Below are 9,002 nucleotides of genomic sequence, written 5' to 3'. Positions count from 1 at the left end.
TGGCACCGCCTCTAAACCTCTTGACCAATCAGGATATTGGTCTTGGTATCACGTGAAACGATCACGCGGACGGTGAGACCAACACCGCCGCCATCTTAGTGGGGGCAAAAGCTGACTTCAATATATTACTATACTGTATATACTTGCACGAAAACATTTCAAATCCCCAGGAAACTCATTATATATATATATATATATAAAATCACCTTCAGTGGTGTCCTACCTAAATCCTCTTAATACCATCATTATGATGCCACAGCTACAGTCACCATCAAAATTATAGAGAAACGCAGTACCTGTATAACAGAGTGCTGCATCACAGACAAGAATCTCATACAGTGAGAATTGATGCAATATATTACAGCATTAATATTAACTATTACTATATTATATATTAAATATTACTAAAAGCAATAAACCCAATGAACACAATTCAACAATTCTCCTTTCATTGAAGCCACAACTGCCCCACCCGCATACATCTCCACTTCTAGCAGAAGTAGTAATATTAACCTCATAAAATGATCCTGAGATTTCTGTGCATTTTCTGTTTATTATGATTTTCTGGGGATTTAAAATAAAGGCAAATTGTGTGTTTTGTGCAGGTTCTAAAGGAAAGAAAACATAAATGGCTTAAAAGGTGTTTTGAACTGTTTTGGTCGACTTTTCCTTACAATGTCCAGCTTTTCTTCAAAGGTCTGTCTTGTATATATTCTTGTACGTGTCTCTGTGACCAAAATAATTTCTTCTCCTATGTTAGCCACACTGCTGATTCTAAAGGCTAAACGCAGATTTCATTGACCCTGGCAACACGTGATGTGAAATCTGATTGAATAGAAATATTGTTATAGAAATATTAGGGAAAATGTAATACATATTCATACATAATACATTTCTTATTTTAACAAATAATCTGGAGAATATTATATAATGTAATATAGGTTGTTTTATAAAACTTGATTAAACAATAATGGTTTTAACAGTGACCTTAACACCAGTGCATTGAATGGCTGGAAACAAACACACCATGAAAACCAACTTGCTTAAATGTGCATGCACCTTAGTATTTGGCCCTTTCTGCTTTTTAAAGAAAGTTATACCTCACAATTTTAGAACTTCACTTATCTTTTTCACCTATTAATCAGTATTTATTCACTTCTAAGTCAGGGCCTGGGCCTGAGCCATGAATACACCCAGGATGGGTTAAAAGTCTATTACAAGGCATCCTTTACAAACATTCATATGCACAGTCATACTGAACAGCAAGCTACTGGCATGTTTTGGTAAAGTCAGAGAAAACTGAAGAAGCAAACTTCAATTTAGGCATGGTTGTTAAATATTTCAAATATATTTCAAACCACAAAGAATGAGTTGTGGTTATAAGGAGAAGGATATATAAACAAGTAGTCTATGTTTCAGTGAGGGCTGCTCTCTGGTGGAGGTGATGTGGTGTTGCTTTGTTTGCATTTAATGTACCTGAACATTAACTTCAACACAAATCCAGGTCTAGGGCATGCCTTTATTAAGTGATTAGGTACACTTAAAAACTAAACAATCTGCACACCACAGTCAAATATGGAGGTGGAAGCTGTGTCTTGATGTGCCTCATGACAAGCCTCTCGAAGCACTTCATCACGATGGGAGTGAGCGCGACGGGACGATAGTCATTGAGGCAGGAGACAGTCGATTTCTTTGGCACAGGAACGATAGTCGTTGTCTTGAGGCACGTGGGAACAACGTTACTGCTCAGGGAGATGTTGAAGATGTCAGTGAAGACATCTGCTAGTTGTTCTGCACATTCTCTGAGCACTCTGCCAGGAATGTTGTCAGGTCCAGCAGACTTCCGTGGGTTAACTCTGCATAGAGTTTTCCTCACTTCAGCTGTGGTTAGACAGAGCACCTGGTCAGTGGGAGGAGGGATGGTCTTCCTCGCCACCACGTTGTTCTGTACCTCAAACCGGGCGTAGAAGTCGTTCAGCGCATCTGGGAGGAGGCGTCACGGTCACAAGCAGGTGATGTGGTCTTGTAATTCGTGATCACCTGGATGCCCTGCCACATGCGCCGAGTGTCTCCACTGAGGATCCATCGATAATCAGTGGAGATTGGTCGCTCTGAGCTCTCCTGAAGTCCACAACCATCTCTTTCGTTTTGTCCACGTTCAGAGACAGGTTGTTTGCTCCACACCAGGCAGTTAACCGTTTCACCTCTTCTCTATATGCTGACTCATCGTTCCTGCTGATTAGACCCACCACGGTCGTGTCATCAGCGAACTTGATGATATGATTTGAGCTGTGCGTTGGTGCACAGTCGTGAGTCAGCAGAGTGAACAGCAGTGGACTGAGCACACAGCCTTGAGGGGCTCCAGTGCTCAGTGTGGTGGTGCTGGAGATGCTGTTCCCGATCCGGACTGCCTGAGGTCTCCCAGTCAGGAAATCCAGGATCCAGTTGCAGAGAGGTGTTCAGGCCCAGAAGGTTCAGCTTCTCGATCAGGTGCTGAGGAATGATTGTGTTGAATGCTGAGCTGAAATCAATGAACAGCATTCGTACATATGAGTCCTTGTTATCCAGGTGGGTGAGGGCCAGATGAAGGGTTGTGGAGATGGCATCGTCCGTGGAGCAGTTTGGACGATCGCAAACTGCATTGGGTCCAGGGAGGGTGGAAGCTGTGTCTTGATGTGCCTCATGACAAGCCTCTCGAAGCACTTCATCACGATGGGAGTGAGCGCGACGGGACGATAGTCATTGAGGCAGGAGACAGTCGATTTCTTTGGCACAGGAACGATGGTCGTTGTCTTGAGGCACGTGGGAACAACGTTACTGCTCAGGGAGATGTTGAAGATGTCAGTGAAGACATCTGCTAGTTGTTCTGCACATTCTCTGAGCACTCTGCCAGGAATGTTGTCAGGTCCAGCAGACTTCCGTGGGTTAACTCTGCATAGAGTTTTCCTCACTTCAGCTGTGGTTAGACAGAGCACCTGGTCAGTGGGAGGAGGGATGGTCTTCCTCGCCACCACGTTGTTCTGTACCTCAAACCGGGCGTAGAAGTCGTTCAGCGCATCTGGGAGGAGGCGTCACGGTCACAAGCAGGTGATGTGGTCTTGTAATTCGTGATCACCTGGATGCCCTGCCACATGCGCCGAGTGTCTCCACTGTCCTGGAAGTGGTCGTGGATTTTCTTCGCGTGTCGCTTTGCCTCTCTGATAGCACGAGACAGTTTGGCCCTTGCTGTTTTAAGGCCGCCTTGTCCCCTGTTCTGAAGGCAGAGTCTCTTTGTTTCAACAGCGCACGCACATTTGCAGTCATCCACGGCTTCTGGTTGGGCGTGTAGTGATGGACTTGGAGATGGTCACATCGTCAACGCACTTGCTGATGTAGCAGGTCACTGATGATGTGTACTCTTCCAAGTTGATGGAATCGCCGTGGTTGCAGCCTCTCTAAACATGTCCCAGTCAGTGCACTCAAAACAGTCCTGAAGAGCAGAAGTAGCTCCTTCTGGCCAGGTTTTCACCTGTTTCAGAACCGGTTTAGAGCGTCTGATGAGCGGTCTGTATGCTGGAATCAACATAACAGAGCAGTGGTCTGAGTATCCGAGATGGGGGCGGGGCTCCGCACGATACGCGCCGGGGATGTTTGTGTAAACAAGATCCAGCGTGTTCGCTCCTCTCGTTGCAAAGTCCACATGCTGATGGAGTTTAGGAAGCACAGTCTTGAGATTCGCATGGTTGAAATCTCCGGCGATAATAAACAATCCGTCGGGGTGAGCATTCTGCAGGTCGCTAATAGCGCCGTAGAGTTCACTCAGTGCCTCCTTAGCATTAGCACTGGGAGGAATGTACACTCCGACGATGTAAACTGTGGTGAATTCCCGTGGTAAATAAAAAGGTCTGCATCTAACAGTCACAAACTCCACTAGCGATGAGCAGTAACATGAAACAAGCACAGAGTTCTTACACCATTCCGTGTTGATATAAACACACACGCCACCACCGCGAGTCTTACCGCACAGAGCTGTGTTTCTGTCGGCTCGAAACACGGTTAGCGCGTCTAGCTGGATGGCGGCGTCCGGAACTCTGTCGCTGAGCCACGTCTCCGTGAAAACAAAGACGCAACAGTCTCTAAACTCTCGCCGTGTGGTTTGCTGGAGTCGGATGTAGTCCAGTTTATTATCCAGGGAGCAGACGTTTGAAAGAAAAATGGACGGGAGAGCCGGCCGGCTAGGGTTAGCATTTAGCCTAGCACGGACACCCGCCCGTTTGCCGCGCTTCCGCTTCCTCGAACAGCGCTTTCGAGGTCTCCTCTCCCGGCCACCGGCATCAGGTAACACCGAGGGCTGGGGGCCTGGTCTATGTGGCCGAGGTCGCAGCAAGCCGAGGTCGCGAAGGTTGTTGATAAGATCATCATGCAGATTGTTGGTTGCATGATGCCTGTACTGTAACAGTGTCTGGTGGTCGTACACATGAACACAGCTGACTCTGGTGTCCATGTATTGTGGAAGGTCGGGCTAAATATGGTGAAAGCACCATTTTTGGATCCGGAGAGGCCGCTGCGAGCTACTGCCGCGCCGCCATCTGCATCTGCATCCTTTATGAGCAAGAGAAGACATTCTCGATTTTCTGGATAGTGTGATTCTACAGCTGCCAGGTTTCAGTATTAAAGTTATTAATATGTTCAGATAGCAAGAAATCAGTTGTGGAAAAATAGATAGACTTTCTCTTAAGATTTCTTCATCATCCAAGGGTGTTTTTCCCTTACCACTTCCTTGATTCTTCATATGCATGAGATTTTATCTACATTTATATCCGGATTTCTGAAATGCTGCTGGGTGACAATGATTCATTGTTAAACAGCACTGTATCAATAAACCTAAATTGCATTTAAGTAAATAGTACAAAATTACTTAAAATGCACTTCCGGTTTGCTTGACTAAAAAAAAAATAAACACGAAAATTAGTATTAGTAAATCACTGGTTGTAAGTTCACCTGCGGAAGGCATTTTGGAGCAGGCTGCAGCTCGGCCCCGCGGACGAATCTTTCGCGTGGACGAATCGAAAACTGAAAGGGCTGAGTTTGAACGCAGCCGGGTTCGTCTTGTATTTCTGCGGCAGCGGCCACAACGAGACTTCTTCTGACTCTCGGTATTTCTCTCCAACACGCTGAAACAGCCAGCCGTTACAATCTGGAACTGTCGATAATATCGTCCCAAATAATATTGCAATCAGCGTTAGCGCGCGCATTGTGCTCATTACGGTGATCTATAATCAGCTGACTTCATGCACGCGACCGGAGGTTTTGTCTAGCTGACCGCTTGGCACCGCCTCTAAACCTCTTGACCAATCAGGATATTGGTCTTGGTATCACGTGAAACGATCACGCGGACGGTGAGACCAACACCGCCGCCATCTTAGTGGGGGCAAAAGCTGACTTCAATATATTACTATACTGTATATACTTGCACGAAAACATTTCAAATCCTCAGGAAACTCATTTTATATATATATATATATATATATAAAATCACCTTCAGTGGTGTCCTACCTAAATCCTCTTAATACCATCATTATGATGCCACAGCTACAGACACCATCAAAATGATAGAGAAACGCAGTACCTGTATAACAGAGTGCTGCATCACAGACAAGAATCTCATACAGTGAGAATTGATGCAATATATTACAGCATTAATATTAACTATTACTATATTATATATTAAATATTACTAAAAGCAATAAACCCAATGAACACAATTCAACAATTCTCCTTTCATTGAAGCCACAACTGCCCCACCCGCATACATCTCCACTTCTAGCAGAAGTAGTAATATTAACCTCATAAAATGATCCTGAGATTTCTGTGCATTTTTTCTGTTTATTATGATTTTTCTGGGGATTTAAAATAAAGGCAAATTGTGTGTTTTGTGCAGGTTCTAAAGGAAAGAAAACATAAATGGCTTAAAAGGTGTTTTGAACTGTTTTGGTCGACTTTTCCTTACAATGTCCAGCTTTTCTTCAAAGGTCTGTCTTGTATATATTCTTGTACGTGTCTCTGTGACCAAAATAATTTCTTCTCCTATGTTAGCCACACTGCTGATTCTAAAGGCTAAACGCAGATTTCATTGACCCTGGCAACACGTGATGTGAAATCTGATTGAATAGAAATATTGTTATAGAAATATTAGGGAAAATGTAATACATATTCATACATAATACATTTTCTTATTTTAACAAATAATCTGGAGAATATTATATAATGTAATATAGGTTGTTTTATAAAACTTGATTAAACAATAATGGTTTTAACAGTGACCTTAACACCAGTGCATTGAATGGCTGGAAACAAACACACCATGAAAACCAACTTGCTTAAATGTGCATGCACCTTAGTATTTGGCCCTTTCTGCTTTTTAAAGAAAGTTATACCTCACAATTTTAGAACTTCACTTATCTTTTTCACCTATTAATCAGTATTTATTCACTTCTAAGTCAGGGCCTGGGCCTGAGCCATGAATACACCCAGGATGGGTTAAAAGTCTATTACAAGGCATCCTTTACAAACATTCATATGCATAGTCATACTGAACAGCAAGCTACTGGCATGTTTTGGTAAAGTCAGAGAAAACTGAAGAAGCAAACTTCAATTTAGGCATGGAGTTAAATATTTCAAATATATTTCAAACCACAAAGAATGAGTTGTGGTTATAAGGAGAAGGATATATAAACAAGTAGTCTATGTTTCAGTGAGGGCTGCTTTCTGGTGGAGGTGATGTGGTGTTGCTTTGTTTGCATTTAATGTACCTGAACATTAACTTCAACACAAATCCAGGTCTAGGGCATGCCTTTATTAAGTGATTAGGTACACTTAAAAACTAAACAATCTGCACACCACAGTCAAATATGGAGGTGGAAGCTTAATGGCTTGTTGTTGTTTTAGAGCAGGGAAGGCTGAAGTCTTATTCCAGGTGAAACCAACAAAGATACCATTCCAGAATACAACAGGGGGATTTTTCCAATGAAAATAAAGTTTAACGTGTACATTTCATTTACAGTATCTCAGTATCAGTTTATCTTAGTTTAACTCAATTCAATTAATTTTTATTTGTATTAACACTTTTAACAATGAACATTATCTCAAAGCAGCTTTACACAGATAATGTGGTGATTAAAAGTGAATATGTTCTTGCAGTGATGGTGATCAGAAGCGAAAGGTAGTCCGAGTTAATGTAGCAGTCTGTTGACTTTAACTACAGTCCGATCCATCCTCAAAGCTCCCGTTCTTACTTTGGAATTTCATGGAAGCACCTAGGGCTGGGCGATATGGCCTAAAAAAAAAATCCCTGATTTTTTCACAAAAAATCCGATTTGCGATTTAAATCGATTTTTTCCTCCCTGCTTAAAATCAATCTGCATATGACAAATTTTTTTATTTTTTTTTTAAGTTTTAACTTTATTTAATAAAGTTTATTTACACTTCTGGGATTATAACCCACTTTGGGTTAAAGTGCAATCAGAAACAACAAGCCAAAAATACAAGATGGCAGACCCTGCCTTTGTAAATTGTGAAAATAGAACGTAACATAACATAAAATGAGCAAACCTACAAAGAAAAATGTTTTATGAGTGTTTAAATGTGGAACATGATTGAAAATGCACCTGAGGTTTTGAGTGATTTTGCCTTTACTTTTCTCCAAAACTCCACAGTAAAATGAGATAAAATTTAAGAGAGTAATAGACAGGGACACTGTAAATAAAAATCATTTGAAAGATTGAGCAAACCTATAAAGAAAAATGTTTTATGAGTGTTTGAATGTGGAACATGGTTAAAAATGCAGTGATGCTTGGAGTAATTTTGCCTTTACTTTTCTTAAAAACTCCACAGTAAAATGACTGTTTATGAGTGTTTGAAAATGGTGATTTAAATGATCTGATTTTTCTGTTTCTTAACGGAAACGCCGTTCTGAAGTGTCTTTACATGTATTTTGGTCGCTTCCACCACCCGTACCGTAAGTGTGCTATTGGACGCGCAACACTAAACAAAGTGCGGCTGCTTAGCCGTGTATTTTCAAGATGCGGCTGCTTAACTTTTCTTTGGAACGAGTTCTTCTCTGCTCGCTGCCATGTTGTTTGTGTATCTCTATGGCAAACGCGCGGGGGGAGGGGGCGGAGTTGAGTTCGTTCGAAACTATGGGAGCCCAGAGGGGAGCGTCAGCGGACATTAAAGAGAAAACCGATTTTTATTAAAACAGATCGATGTAAACTACACATTCGAGTTAATCGATAAAATCGATTTATCGCCCAGCCTTAGAAGCACCCAAGGCATTGATGAGAAACAGTCCCAAGCTGCACAGAATGGCCTCCAATCGAAGAACACTATCCAGAGGCAGGCCTGGACGAAGTGGGAAGATCATGTGTACATTTTATATACAGTATCTCTTTAGTACACTTCTCACATTTCAGCAACCATTTTAGTAGATCTTCTCAAGAGACAATACTAAAGAAATGAAACTTGGATATATTTTAAAGTAGTCATTATATTGTCCTCTGAAAACAACTCAACATACAGTCATTATTGTCAAAATAGCTGGCAACAAATTTGAGTACACCCTAAGTGATAATAGCTGTAAGTAGCTTAACCATGCAAAGCCACATGTCCTATTCATTATGTTCATGATTTTGTCTGCTTGACAGGAACATACACATTTGTGTATCTTGTATTCGAGCAGTTAAAATGTGTTGCATTGAGTACAATTCTCTAAAAATGACCACTAGATGTTTAACATAGCAACTCATGGCAAAGAATTCTCTAAAGATTTGAGAATAAGAATTGTTGCTGTCCACAAAGATGTCTGAGGCTATAAGAAGATCGTAACAGCCTGAAACTGAGTTTTCCGATACTGGTTCCTCTTGGAACAGGCTTTGCAAGGGTTGATCAAAGAATTTGGTGCAGAAGCAATGCTTTAGTGGTTGCAGAAGCAGAAGGTCCACTTGTCAGTGCTCAGACCATATGCC

The sequence above is a fragment of the Silurus meridionalis genome, chromosome 25, assembly GCF_014805685.1.
Source record: "Silurus meridionalis isolate SWU-2019-XX chromosome 25, ASM1480568v1, whole genome shotgun sequence".
NCBI lineage: Eukaryota > Metazoa > Chordata > Actinopteri > Siluriformes > Siluridae > Silurus > Silurus meridionalis.
This window is presented reverse-complemented; position numbering follows the sequence as displayed.